A 15,933-nucleotide genomic window follows, 5' to 3' on the forward strand; every position below is an offset into this window, starting at 1 on the left:
AGGTATTCAGTGTCTGCCTCCAGCATTATTCTATTTCTTGAATTCCTCAGGGAATACCCATGTCAATTTTTTAGAGTTCTAACTCAAAATGGTACTTAATAAATGCTACCAGATGACACTGAATCAAAACCAGCTCATCACAGAACAGCATGAAGATGTGATCTATACTGAAAAAAATGAAAGCAGAGCTGAGTAACAAAGGTACCCACCATGATTACCTGTAGGTATTGTAAAAATCTCTGTCCTGCTCCAAGGTTATGTTTTCTGTAAACTTTGAACTGATATTTTAACCTTTTAGGAGGAAGAAAGCATTATGTAAGGCCCACTGGTGCCAGACCAGTCCACCAACAATCAGACGGCTTACCTGGCCTGACCTGACCAGTTTCTGGCCCACAAGTCCCAAGTTTTCCTCCAAGCAGCAGCAGCAGCAGCAGCAAGAGCAGCTTTTATATCCCACCACAGAAACTCCACATCCTACTGACCCCAGCCGGGAGACTCTGGAGTTGGTATTTTGGAGAAAATCCTGAATACTCACTGAGAAAAATCTCGAGAAAACAAATACTCTTGCTCATAGTAGCACTCAAGGGCTCAACTGCACCCTAACTGCATTTCAGCTCTAAACTAGGACCTCAACTAGCTGAGTAACAGGAAATTTGGGCTGGAAAGGGGAGGGAAGGAGTGAAGCCACCACTACACTTGTAATGTAGTAGACTCCTGTGTCTTAGCACTGGGATAAGATACAGCACAGTTTTGTTGGTATGCTGTTTTAAAGGCCAGCTCTAAATTCTTACTTTAAATACACCATTCTAATTGGGGAACTGCCAATCTGTACAGCACTCTTGTGGTCTAATTCTTTACTGAAAACATGCCCTGCTCACATATACAATCTGGGGGCAATGACCTGAAACAAGAACAAGTCACCTCATTTTCTGCTTATAGAACAATGAATCTAAACTTACTTTTCCAAAGGGAAGAAGTAAAACCTCTCAGTAAATTCCTCTGGAAAAGAACCTATACTCTAAATATGAATTTTTATTCAAACTGAAACAAATCCATGCTTCTTTAAAAACTATATTCATAAAAGTCCTGGGGAAAACAGCTATAAAGTATAAAGAACAGTTACCAGGACAATTTGGCCACACCATGGATTACATTAGATACTTTACTGATGCTAAATTTCCTGATTCTGATCATTTTTATCACATGTTAGGGTTATATAACAGAAAGTTCTTGTTCTTAGGAAATACATACTGAAGTGTTTGGGGACAAGGAGGCATGATGCCTGCAACTTACTCAAAAGGATTAGAAAACATAATATAAATAAATGGCAAATGGGACAAACGTTAGCAACTATGAATGTGGATAAAGGGTATCTGGTGTTCCTCATAGTATTTGTGAAGTTTTTCTGTATGTTTGAAATTATACTGAATACAAAGTTCAAAAAAAAACCTGGTTACAACAATCCATCCTTGTCTGAACTACTCGAAGAGGGTCAAATACAATACACTGGATTAGCTTAGCCACCAACATCAAAACACAGCAAGCAGTGTTTACTAGAACCTGGATACAAACCAAAGAAAGGAAGTTTATTCCCTCCTGTTGAAAAATAAACACAGCTCTGAAAATCTTACATTAGGAATTCAGCCATTATTTCTAATGATTGAGCCTTTCCAGTTCTCAACCAATACAAGATAATACTTGAAGGGGCACACTTTTATGGGTGGTTGGGTAGGGATGAGGAGTGGGCAGGAGAGACACCAGCTTACCAGTTAGCTCACGGAGCCCTGTCCCAGTACATGCCCTCCAGCAGGGCACATTCCCCCCTACAGTGTTAATGGAGCTGTGCATAAACTTTGAATTGTATGTACTATTTGTACACAACTATATGCACCTCGTAAACAGTAGGTATCTCCTAACTACATCATTTCCTACCTTACGATTTGGATGGCCTTGAAGAAAACTCTTCTAGAAACTGAAGTTATCTATCATGAACTAAGATCCAGCACCCAAATATCCTGCCTGCCCTGTCAAATAAACAGGAGGTAGGCAGAGGGGGGTTGATGGTCCCCCAAAAAAAGTCACAAGACCATGAAGAATTGGGAACCAAAAAATAAAAATATATTTTAAAATCTAATGCAATGGGACACTCTCCCAATCAAAAGAAAAATGTTCTCTATGCTTGGTGTTAGCCTTAAAGTACAGGTTCAGGGGCATTAGAGGGGTGTGGAATGGAAAAAAGGGGAAGAAGAGAGAAGAAAACTGGCAGGAGGGGCTGGGAACTGAAAGGCAACCACAAGAAGCCAGCAAACCCAAGGTGGCCTTCAACAAGAGGCGGGGAGTTTTTGTTTAGTAAAGTAAGAGATTATTATCCTGACACCTAAACAACAAATCTAATGCTTACAAAATGAAAGAATGGACTGCCCTTAATCAAGAGGCTAATATGACACATCATATTAGTAGATGCTTAAAATGATTTTTAAAACTGCATGACCCAAAAAAAGCGTAAAGGACCTTGGTAAAGCCAGTAAGATGACTTTTACTGAGAGTGAATGAGATTCAACAACTCAATGCAAAGGCCGCTTTAACCTTTGATTCCCTCAGTGTACAGGAAGGTGGCTATATTCCTCTTCCCTCTACTTTTAATAGAAGCAAATGATATTTTTTAAAAAGGTAACCCTAGAGACTAATATAAGAAAGCAAACTCTCAATGGCATCTCCAGGTTCCCCGGGGCATCTCCCACCATCCACCCCTTTAGGAGAGCACATAATGGCAGCCCTGATTCATTACAAAAAGATGAAATTATGTTTAGTTCTTTTCCACCTGTCTAATGGGGCAAGGAAGTATGTGACATATGACATATCTTTAAAGAACTGGGAAAAAAAATCATTCTGCTGAAAAAAGAAACTGTTCTGGTAATTAAATCCTTCAAATAATCAGGGGGGAAAAATCCAAATTAGTTATCCAAAACACCCTTTATCCCTAACTTGTGACTCCCTGTGGAACAGTCCTATTCAAAAAATGCCAGCAAGTACCCTAGAACACTAATTTTTAACGAGATGAAACAGATGTTTAAAAAAAGCTCATTTTCATTGTGTTCTAAATCAGTCAATGGAAACCTCAGTCAGGTTAATTAAGGAAAACTTCCTAAAATGAAAACCAAAACCACAACCCCTCATGCCACATCCCCCGGCTGAACAGGATTTTTAAAATCAGCCAAATACCCACTAACCTAATTACAACACAATTTTTAAAAAGAATTCTTGTTTTTGCATGGAGACATAATGGTTGCTCATGAAATCTGCTTGTCTTGGCTCCCTTTGCACATGTTAGGAAGCTTTCCATTACAGAATAAAAGAAAAGACTACATCGTTTTATAGGAATTAACCAATTCCAAACTATGTGGCTATTTTTATAGTCTTTCTCTAACATGCTGAATGGATTAATTCCTCACCTCTCTGGTAAAATAAATCAATTTTCACTGTCATTTCAAACAGACGTTCTATAGTTTCAAGCACCTGGTCCTAACAATTCAACATTCCCAAAATGGTGGCTGCTCTGACAACGTCGAGGGGCAATGTAGCAGTCAGGAAAGTTCACTATGAGCCACTGTCCAAGTTCTCTGATTAAGCATGTCTTAATTTTGTAATTAAGGGTAAAGTGAATTTTCCTTCCTAAAACCATTCAGTTCTCATTCACACTCTCAAAATCCCAAATTTAATGTTTCCTTGTCATCTAACTACCTTAAGCCTTCACTCAAGAGGTAAGGGTTCACCCTCTATTCTCTTCATCATATGTCTAGGTTGTGAAAGAAAAGGGTACAAGTCTTTTGCAGACAAGCATTACTTCTCCTCCACCACTCTGAGCCCAGCACCCTCTGTAAGCAGGACATCATACTGGTTCTCCAGGTAGCTTCTAATTTCAACTTCCTGCTAGGTGAGTGGCACCAAGCCATCCTGTGCCCTTACACGGGAGTGCTTAATGGTGACCCACTACGCCTTGTCAGGTCCCTGCTTGGTCTACCCCTCAAGAGTCTGTGGTGAGTCTGCACTTACTTATTAGAGTCAATTAGTCCAAAGGATATACCCATTTGCATGACTTCAGGTATTAATATTCTGCTGAATGTCAACCCCTCACTTTTATGCTGTCTCCTACAACTGAATAATTCTGCTGCAGAGAAATTCTTTGCTGTATTCTGGAGCAAACACAAAGTTAGGGCTTTCTGTGTGTCTATAAAAACCAAACACACATAATACCCTTAGACATCCAAATCACATTATCAGATGCAAGATTTCAACATTCCGGCACACTGCCAGAGCTTAATCCCCAGTCAGACGCTAAGTAAGGAAATGGGTCTGCATTAAACCTACAAATAAGTCAACAATCAATAGTTCTGTATTACAGTAAAAAATTTGATGTACCCTTTAAACTGCTTCTAGCATCATCCTTCTAACTCAAGCTCAGCTTTAGAAGCAAAACAAAACAAAGATGATGAAGCAAGAAGCTGAACACAACCTATTTTCACAAACACAAGACCTTGGCATTTTGAAACTAAAAGCTGCTCCAGGATTGCAGAGACCCTTTACAGTATACCTATAGGGCAGCAAACCTGAGAAATAATAGGCTGAGCTTTAGGCAGCAAATTAAACTGACAGCTCAGCAAGCAGAAAACTATGGCAAAAAAGCAAGCACCTGCAGATAAACGGATCAAGCGGGTTTGGCCGTCCAGCAGAACTCATCTCCCCTATGAAAACCGGCAGGGGTTTGTGTCAAGATTAAGAAGCTTCTCCCTCCATCAACAGGATTTTACGACTAAGCTTATGTAAAAAAAAAAAAGAGCAATGCCTACCACATCTACCTACTGTGGGCTTCCTACTATGGATTTTGTTCTATCTAAATGAGCGATCAATTACATTTCTACTTCATTACTTCTACTACTTTTCTTTTTCAAATATATCTTGAAAAGTCACCCCTTTACCTAAACAGTCAGTCTACAAATGAAATTTAAAACCTAGGGAGGTAAGGGCAAAGTACTGAACTCAAACCAACAGAAAGGAGTTCAGGCCTCACATACTTAGCTTCTGTAGGCCTTATGTTCCTCATGGGTAAAAAGAAACGTTAACAATAATACCCACACTAGAAGGTTATGGGATTGAATGAGGAACCCCAGAAAGCATTCAGGACAGTGTCTGGATGCAATAAATGTTCAGAAACCCTTATCTTTGCCTCCTTGATTTGAGAGCTGGGGTTGAACAGAAGACAGAAATTCAAACTTGTATTTGCTTCTCTGTTTCAGGCAGCAGCAGGGCATACTTACTTACACTAAAGAAAGGATGGGAGGAAGGGATGGAACGAGGGAGAGGAGCGTAAGGGAGGAAAGAAGGAAACACAGTTATTTAAACTAGCACTACTCAAAGTACAGCTGAAGGGGTACTATTTGGAAAATATTTTGTTCCCAGTCTGTAGCAACTAAGTACAAAAACTGAGAATAAGTATTCAGAGGCATTTATAGCAATCTGACAGTAATTTTATGGTACTGGATTAAATTTTAAAAACTAGGGTTTGCCTTGTGCATGTATTTTGTATTTCACTTTTTTTCTAGTAATTAATTTATACTTTTATAAAAGTATCTCTTAGTCTGAGACAAATTATGAAAAAAGACTTGTCACAGAAGCACAGATTCAGTAAGCACCTTTTACATGAACAACACGTACCACTATACTCCTGTAACATGAAGACATCTGGGCAAACTGGGGACCTTGTAACAAACCAAGTGCTACTGTAAACATCCGTAAACCATCAAGGATCCACCAGACCCTGCTCATCTAGAGACTGGTGCTGCTGAGACAGACTGGTATGCAGTCTGGATACGAGAGACCCTAATAAGACAGGAGAGAATACTACCAGATAAATATCACACCAGTATACTGTGGCACCTTGAGCAAATCAAGCATATATAACCTTTCATGGCTGTTTCTACCTGTACCTAAGACAGTGATAACATTTTAAAACAGATTTATTTTGAAAGAAAAGGGAGGAGTGGAGGAAACTCTCCCATATGCTTTTGCTTATGGCATTCAAAGAAATAAACCAAATCAGGTACTAATAATAAAAATCACCAGTAAATCTATATTCCCACTTACATCTGCTGCCCTAATGCTCCCCTTTGAGTTATGAATTAAATGAATAGCCCAGTCCTTGATGTAAATGTTTTATAAGACAAGGGTTCTTCCTGTACAATTTGTTGGAAGCTATGTCCGCCCAGCCCTGATCAGCAGATCCTGTTGCAGTGCCTCAAGTGCTGGAGCTTTCTGAGAAGCAAGGGCAGGATTCAGCTGATGGCATTTCAGCCTCACAGCCACTCCATGGTGAGAAGAGAGGACTTACTTACACTTCCATCCTCCAGGATAATGAAAGTGGCATGTGCACTGTTGGTGATCGTTATTACTATTGCAGACCAGAGCTGTCAGAATCAAGGACCTTAGCCTCAGCTCAGCTGCCAGTAACCTGAGCTGGGGGGACACACTCAACCCCTCCATATCTGAAGTGCAAAGATGGAAGCCACGCATTTGTGAAATAGGAAAATGCTTAAAACGCAAGCAACATACTCTGGTTCTGAAAGCTCTACAGCAGAAGAAACTCTAAGGACAGGTCTTGTCAGAGAAGGATATTGCCTTTCCCACCTCCCAGCTTCTTCTCCTCGTCCCACCAAACTAACCAACCAAAAGAAGCAAAACCAAGAGTATCCCTTGTCTGAGCCCCTCTCTGAGTTCCTTCCCAGAATATGTATTTTTAGTGGCGACAACAGGAACTCAGGCCCCAAAGTTCTGTAACTGAGGAGCTATACTTTGCAATCACCACCAACTAAGAAGCCACATCGGGTTGCAGGTCTGGAAAGCTTTAAATTGAACATTCTAAAACAGAAATAAGAGATCATAGGGCGGTATGGCAAGCAGATCAAAGTGCTGCACAGGGTCAAGGGCCACCATCTGAGAATGACAGACTTATCTACACTAATGCATTCAATATGTGACTAGGTTTTAACCCCGATCTACATCACACCCACTCTAGTATCAAATGCTTCAGCAGATAAAAAGACTTGCCCATTTCTGGTTCCTGATATCAAGCAATTTAAAGATATCAGGGTGAAGATGATGATATATGTTCCCATCTCCAGAGTGCATTGGCAGGTTAAGAGAGGCAGCTCATGAAGGAGAGAAGGGATTACTCAACTCCAGTTTAAAGGCATGAGGGCCTGGCCAATATCTGAAGTGCTCTACTAAATCGTTAGATAAATATTTTAGCCATGGGCTTCTTCCCAAATACTCTTATGAAACCATCCCAACTTCTGTCTTCTTGAAGTTGGTAACTGATATTCCCTGGCTCACTACAGGATGTAAGAAACCTCTGAGAAGACACAAAAGCCTGTCATTTCCTGCTTGCTTGGAATGGATTCAGCATCCATTTACTTGCTCATGAAAGCCCTGCATTCAGGAGTACGTGCAAATGGATAAGTAAAAAGGCTGCAATCTTACATCCTTGGCTCATGTAAAAGCAGTTCTTCACATTTCCACAGCCAATGCCTTGAATACCCATTTTTATTCCAAAGCTTCCAGTTTTAATTCCATTCACTAGACACTTTAACGTAACTGCATTACTTTGCCACTAGACCACAATGCCTACCTTTCCCTTTATCAGAAACAAGCAGAAATATTGAACCGTTTCAGTACTTAGAACAGCAATCAGCATTAGACTATCTAATAATAAACACAAAACAAGTTGGCATATTCATTAATCTGCCTCTGTGAAGACACCATTTTTTCTTCTTCAAATGTTTACTGGTTTTTACCAGCTCTGAGATTTATACTGGGTCAGGGTTTAATGACAAGGAACAGCAAATATGTTTATTAAGTGAGGGTAATGGGGACACAAGTGTTCACACAAGAGTCAAAACCTGGCACAACTACTGTCATGAACAAGAACATGGGGCACAGTGAGATGTCTTTTCCACATGCAGATCAGCCACTACAACTGAATCTTGGCCTGAAATGTACTTGGTGCTTGTTTCAGGAAAGGGTTTATCTCTAACAGGCTTTGGATCCAGTGAGAATTGGATTCATTTGCTAGTGAATCCAAGAGCATTACTATAGTTGCCTTAAGTCCGGGATAAGTAACTGTTATCAGCCGGGAAAAGAGCACTATCCAAATATTCATAAAAATCTCATTAAAAACTCAAAAGAAAGGTTACCATGAACTTCCCATTGACTCTCTTAGGAGCAAGAGGAGTATAACAAAGGTCAGTAAGTACAAACGCTTAACTGAAAACCTGCACACTGTTAGATTCCATGCAATAGTCTCTTATATTTTTATATCATGTGAAAACATTTAAAAAGCAAAGTCTTATTTCTTTAGAGTCTATCAACTCAAAATTTCTAATCATCCAATTTAGCTAGATCACTATGTGCAGAAAAGTCTGCTCAAGCCTATTAAGAGTAAAAACAACATGGAAGAGAGGTATGTTCTGTGTAGTTAAACCATTTCTCAGAATTATTATACAAATTATCAGTATGCAAATAGATGCAACTCTTATGAATGAACCTCATCTTGTCTTCAAATTTACTAAAGTAGCTTTGGTGAGACATCTCATTGATATACATGCTTAATAGTTTCAATTTCTAGGAACAGATGAAAATGACAACTTTTGTAAAAATAATCCCAGAATTAAGATATTGTTCACCCATTCAGACTGCACTCCCTCTCAACTGATTCAAGACAAGGAAAGCTTACTGTATTTTCCCCTCAATATTAATATTTTGCCAGTAATATTCCTGAAGAGCTGCTATTACCATACTAATCATCCTAACCAAGTCTGACCCTCTTTCCAACAAACTGCCACGGGATTTCTGGAACCAATTCCTCACTAACAACTTGCCAGTACTACAAACACGCAATTAGCGAACAACACAACTACTTTTCCTCTTAAGCTGTTAAATACAGCTGCAGTTAAGCAGCAATATTTTAATTCTGAAGATAAAAAATTAAAAGATAAACCATGAAAATAACAACTTGGTGATAAGGGGTTATGCCACAGTGACTCATTTTTATACTTACAAGACCATTTTAGTTTCTTTTGGTTATCTAAAAGATAAGTCAGGAGTAGTTTGAGCATACTCTGCATTTCCAAGGCCAAAGACAGAAAAAGGAAGGAAGTAATGAATGTTTATTATAAATGTGGTAGCAAAACAAGTTTTTAAACAGTCAGTTATTATACCATTAGTCTTATATGTGAAAGATCATTTTTTTATATTTATCTTTATCCTCTATTTAAGACTTCTAGTTCTCTTTAATCATACAGGACAGATTTCCATCTGGAAACTTATGCAGATTTTGAAAACCTTCATATAGGGTTTTTTTTTTTTCCTTTTTTTGGTAGAAGGGGCTGAATTTTCACTTTTCTAAAATTTGAATTGGCTGCTAAACCAATTTCAGCAACATAATCTAAACTTCTGTTTCCTTTGTGGGGGAACATTCAGAAAATTGTTTTTTTTCCCCCAAAGCAGTAAAGCCAACATAGTATATCAGAAGCCATGGGGAAGAGAGATCTGAGAAGACCATGAAACAGATGGCACCTAAGGAAAGCCGTCGAGTGTCAGACTGAAATTAGGGCTTGGACATGTCAGAGGTAAAGGAAGGCAATAAACAAAGGCCTAAGGTATAAAAGAAAACAGAGCGGCGGGAGTTCCCCCGACAGCCAGCGGCTTCGCGGGATCCGGTAGCGCGGCGCTGGGCGGCGCGCCCCCTCCCCCGCCGCTGCCACCCGGCCGCGGCCCGAGCTGACAAAAGGCGGCCGCGGCGCGGTTCCCCGCACGCGCCCGTCGCCGAGCCATGGGCTACAAGAAGAGCCCCACCAGGCCGACGCGGCAGCAGAAGTCGTCGTCGGACGAGGCGACTGGGACTGCAGCGTGTGCACCTTCCGGAACGGCGCCGAGGCCTTCAAGTGCATGACGTGCGACGTGCGCAAGGGCCCCTCCACCAGGAAACCACGACCTGTCTCCCAGTTGGTCGCACAGCAGGTCACTCGGCAGTTTGTGCCCCCTACACAGTCAAAGAAAGAGAAAAAGAAAGTAGAAAAAGAAAAAAGTGAAAAGGAAACACCTAGCAAAAAAAAACAGTCATAAGAAAACCAGGCCAAGATTGAAAAATGTGGATCGGAGCAGCGCTCAGCACTTGGAAGTCACCGTTGGGGATCAGACAGTCATTATCACAGACTTGAAGGAGAAAACGAAGTCGCCGCCAGTGCTGCCTCCGCGGATCAGCAGTCAGAGCGGCTCCGGCTCGGATAACACAGAGAGGGACGTGTCCAGGTCATCCTCACCCCGCGGAGAAGCCTCGTCACTGAATGGAGAGTCTCATTAAAGTTTATTTTCTCCAATTTTTTAGTCACTTCTGTCATACCATGCAAATGCACAGATAATGCCAAAGAAGTACCACATTTTCATGACAAACATATTCATGCACAATCCATAATTTGCTTTTTACATAAAATACGAATTTGTTACACTTATTGCCATCTATGCCTACCAAACATTTCCAAACTTAACATTTTGGTCTCCACAGTTACAGGTACCATGAAAATGTGGTTGAATTATTCATTATGCAGTGCTACTGGTAAGTCTATTTTCACTTTTAGTTTAGTGAATTCTAACGCACAATTCTTGAATTCTCTACTATCGGCATGTAATGAATTTAAATTTTTATAACATAGTGCAAGCTGCCTAAATGTATTGTTTGAGAATTGTAAAACAAATAGTTATATATATACAAGTCAAACATCAACTATTGCTGCAACAGAATTTTCTTAATGGTTCTCCTCTTAAGTACACCTGCTGGTACTTGGTGTGGTTAAATAGGAAAACTGCTATTAAATAAAGAACTTGTATGAACCATTGCCAATGTTTTCGACATATCTAATTTATTGTTCCTGAATTGTTTCTGGTTTTATTTGGTTTTTTTTGATTTTTTGCTTTGTCTTCCAAAACATTCATTTATTGTAATGTTTACTAGGAGACTAGTAAACAATAAAACATTGATTATTTAGCTTTGTAATTCAGGTTTAGTGCTGTTGTCATTGAACACTGGTATTGTCTGTATTATATAAAACATTTAAAATTCAAATAATTATAAGCATTCGGCAAAAAAAAAAAAAAAAAAGAGAGAGAGAAAAGAAACCTGCCATAATTTAAAAGCTGCAATTTTGGAGAAACTTTAACTTACTAGTTTTATTACTGTTTCCTGGCCCCAAACTTTAGCCAAGGTCATATAAGTATGAATCTAATTAATAAATAAAAGAGAACTGTTGCACAGAACTGGAAAATAATAATCTTAAAATGAGTTTAATTGGCCTCTTACTAAATATAACAATTCTTAAAAAAAATCATAGTGCCCTATTTTCAGACACAACCACCAGTTTATGCATTTTATCAATATCCTGAAATTTAAAAAGTATTTACAGTCCCTCACTATTATATAAAATTACCAATAAAATATTTTTATGACTACAGATTAATGCATTTTTGTTTACAACTAAGAAAGTGTTTTATGTTGTATTTAAAAATCCAACCTAGAAACCACATAGTACTGCTTAAATTCTTTGAGGGTCTCCTGCGTTCTCTTATCCATTTGCTTAATGTATATCCATCTATGGGGACTTCTGGAATATAAATAAACTTAAAGATATAACTTGAAAACAGAATATCACATAAAGACATCATGATAGCATTTGCAGAAAAGAAAAACTGTAGACCCTGATATTTGTGATATTTGGTGGTTTCACGTTGTAATGTAATTTTCTCTTTAATTCCAGAACTTTTTACAGGTACAATGGTACTGTCTTTTTTTGTAAAATGCTAGTTGTGAAATACAGTTAATTGTGCACAGTAAAAGTCTGTGATTAAAACAATAAAAAAAATAGAAAAAAGAAGGGGTTAGACATCCTGGTTGGCTTTAGTAGAGCTATACACACAAATACATATATACACACATATATGTATATTTACACATAAACACATAAACATATATACAAGTTCCTTCTACCTTAGGAAGGTATCACAATTTAATCCTATCTATACATAACCTACAAATTAGGTACTTAATACTTTAAAAAAAAGCATATTGTTTCTGGTTGAAAAATGTCTCCACAGAAATCTCTCGAACCCCTTACAGAGTGTTAATCAGCATGGACAGAGTAACCAGTACTGAACTCTGGACTCAGACATGGGCAGTCAGCCTCACTACCCACAGGCCTGAAAGAGAAGGCTGAGGATGAGCATGGATATTTGGTTGAGGTTTGCAGTCGCTGGAATGACTAGCAACAGATGCCTTATCCCAATACAGCCGATCCTTGAACAGCACAGGTTAGAACTGCACAGGTCCACTTACACGCATATTTTTTTTCAATACAAATATTGGAAAAATTTATGGAGACTTACAACAATTTGAAAAACATTTCTACAGCCTACTTTATCCTAAGAGTACAGTGTATATAACACATATAACATACAAAATAAAGTGTTTATTGACTATTTTATGTTATCAGGAAGGCTTTCAGGCAACAGTAAGCTATTGGAAGCTGTTTCTGAGGAGTCAAATGTTACATGCAGATTTTTTACTTGGGGGGACCCCTTATCACTGCATTATTCAAAAGCCAACTGTACTCCATAAAGGTGTGAAATAAAGTTAGATTTGAAGATGTCTCATTAACTAGAGTTAATTTACAGTTTTAAATTTTCTGGCACTATAAGTGTAGTGGATTGAGGTGTGCCCACTCCCCACCCAAAAATAAGATGTACCTAAGTCCTATTCCCAATAACTGTGAATGTGACATTGTTTGGAAATGGGGTCTTTGCAAATGTAATTAAATTAAGGATCTGAAGATGAGATCATCCTAGATTTAGGGTGGGCCCTAAATCCATACACTGGTATCCTTACAAAAGAAAGGAGAGGGAGATTTGACACACCTGAGGAAAACCTGTGAAGATGGAGGCAGACAGGAGTAATACTGCCACAAATCAAGGACTGTCAGGAGACACCAGAAGCTGGAGAAGGAAGGATTCTCCCTTAGAGTCTTTGGAGGGAGCATGGAGTTGCCAACACCTTGATTTCAAAATTCTGGCCTCCAGGAACCATGAGAGAATAAATTTCTAATATTTTAAGGCCACTAAGTTTGTGGAAACTTGTCATGGCAGCCCTATAAATCTAATACACTAAGCTTAACAATATATCATATTTTAGTCTAATGCCATTTGGGCTAATGGTGAGAAACTGCAGCTCCCATTTGTATAGCCAACTAAGGCTATTTTCTGCACAACCTTCTTGAGATATACACATGATCTGGTGAAAAAGTCCAGAAAATAACCAAACTATATAAATTAGTACTTTAGTATTATAGAATACACATCATCCATGGTACATTAGTACTGTTAAGATCACATTAAAGATGTGCAATAGGCCCTCAATACTTTTTTCCAAAGACAGAAGCAAGCGGATCTCTGTGAACCTGTACTTGCAAGTACCATGAAGTCACACAGAACATGTCCTGTTAATAGTTACTGCACTTCACCTCTCTTACACAAATGTGTAGGCCTTCTTTTTTACCATTTCTAAAAAATAAAATCAGTAATCATTTTTAGAAATTCTACTAGCCCAGCTATATACATATTGCAGTGGGTTTTCAAAATATGTTACTTTACTCACTAGGACAATCTTATAAAAACACAATCTCAATGCATGCCACTATTACTCATTATGACAAAGAACAAAAAACCTGTATTCATTTCAAGCTCCATTAGAAACAAATACAGTGTTTACCAAACAGAAAGGGACTATACATATATCTACATATGTATCTATACATGAGAAATGCCTTTTCAAGAGGGTAACTAATGCAATGATGGATAGTACAAAGTCTCAGCTTCTGTCAAAGTATCCTTCAACATTTCCTTTTATGAATTTATAAACTGACATAATAAATTCACTGGTTGACACCCAGAACATGGGATTAGACTGCATTCTCATCTCTAAATCTGCACTGGTTGGAAAACAAAAGTTCATACACAAAAATCCATTAGATTTATGGCATATGAATTATACCTCAATAAAGCTGTTACATTAGAAAATATCCATTAAAATGTGTATCTGGCTCTTCCAAAAACAAAAAATTGATAATGTCCAAGTTAACTCTTTTTGGATAACCAACACATTATGTGAATTAAAAGGAGCACCACTCCACATTAAAGGTGAAATCTGGCCTAGCTCTTACATTTGACTACTCAACAAGGAGTCAGGAAAGGACATGCTAACACATGTATATAGGAAGTTTAAGCATGGGTCAGCTGGCCCTGCAATACAATTTAAAACTTCCAATTCCTATCAGAAAAATAAGGAGAGTCATCTTAGATCAAGCCAAAACCTCAACCCTTTAAAAACAAATTTTTCTCCTTTAAGCCTTTGCTGGCAAGAAGATGAAGTCAAAAGAGAACTTATTTTGAAAGTAGTTCATCTTAAATCTGTATTTCAGGTCTAGATGATCAATTCCCAGTTAACCAACCATTATCTTGGATTGACCATTTTGCATTTTTGAAGCTATACTGGAAAAACCCAAACAAGAGATAAAATTTTGAAATGGAAACATCCTTCCTCTCAAAGTCAAAGATTTCCCAGGGGTACAGGACCAGACCTCCTTCCTAGCCATGCTCATTCTAAACTGAGAAACTCTCTTTGATATGACCAAGCGTGCATTGCTGAAACCATCTAATGGAAGGTGTTAGAGGAGAGTATCATGCATTAAGGAGATCAGAATAAATGATCATTAAGACTCAATACATTTATAAACAAACCTGTCATTAACATCTCAAAGCGAAAAATGGAGTATCTCATCAATGGGAACTCAACAAAGTGCATCACTAAATGTGCTAAGTATTACAAATATATATTCCAAATATGCCAAAGAAAAATTTTAAATCCATTAACTTTTAACATAAACAACTTCTTTGGTATTTTAAACATTAAAAACAAACAACCTTTGGCCTGGTGTCATTTCTTTCCATACTATTAGGAGTACTTCCCCAAATATATGGTATTTATTCAAATTATTTGAGCTCTATCTCATTCATCCACCTCATCCCTGTTACAAGTATTTGTCTACAGAGCATCAAGTGGTTAAAATAGAAAGGGGGAGGGGGACAGCACAGAAGTATACAAGGTAAGTATACGTGCCACTTTAAGATAACATGGAAATGAGGAGGCATCTATAAGGTGACAGGCAACTATGATTTAGTACATAAAACTAGAAAAAAACTGAATTTCCATACTCTGGGAACCTATCAATAACAGAAAAAATTATGAATAGCTATAGTTACTCAACTCTCAACTCAAAGTATATAGGGCTTTAGGTTTCTAAACTGGAATAAATGCAGTACAATTACAGCCATTAGATGGATTAAAACAGTAGTCATCATCCCATTTCACTAAAAATTTTAAATTTATGGTTGATTGCCTGAATTTAAGGACAACTTTTATCCCCTTATAAATACTTATCAATTTAGCCATAAAATAAAGGGGCTAAGAAGAGAATGGCACGATATATTTAATGCAATGAAATAGAAGGGCCTTGAACCAAGGATACTGTATCCGGAAGGGTTATCACTTAAATATGAAGGAGGGATTAAACAGTTCTCAAACAAGAAAAAGTGGAGGGAATTTGTATCCCACAAGCCACCTCTACAGGGTATTTTAGAGGGACTGCTCTAGATGGGAGCACTCCTAAAAAGAGCACAGAACAAAACACCCAACATATGAAGAAGGGAGGAGGAAGAATAAGAAGGGTGAGAAATAATCACCAGACTCTGTTTATAATAGCTCAATAAGCAAGTTAAGTT

The 15,933-nt window shown here is 38.2% G+C and overlaps 2 pseudogenes; one reads left to right on the plus strand and one right to left on the minus strand.

The window, feature by feature from the left end:
- Positions 1–9,885, minus strand: part of LOC140849728 (E3 ubiquitin-protein ligase AMFR-like) — a 48,087-nt pseudogene extending 38,202 nt beyond the window's left edge.
- LOC140849376 (YY1-associated factor 2 pseudogene) lies at positions 9,884–10,867 on the plus strand (annotated as a pseudogene).
- The last annotated feature ends 5,066 nt before the right edge of the window (positions 10,868–15,933 follow it).

The sequence above is a fragment of the Manis javanica genome, chromosome 5, assembly GCF_040802235.1.
Source record: "Manis javanica isolate MJ-LG chromosome 5, MJ_LKY, whole genome shotgun sequence".
Taxonomy (NCBI): Eukaryota; Metazoa; Chordata; class Mammalia; order Pholidota; family Manidae; genus Manis; species Manis javanica.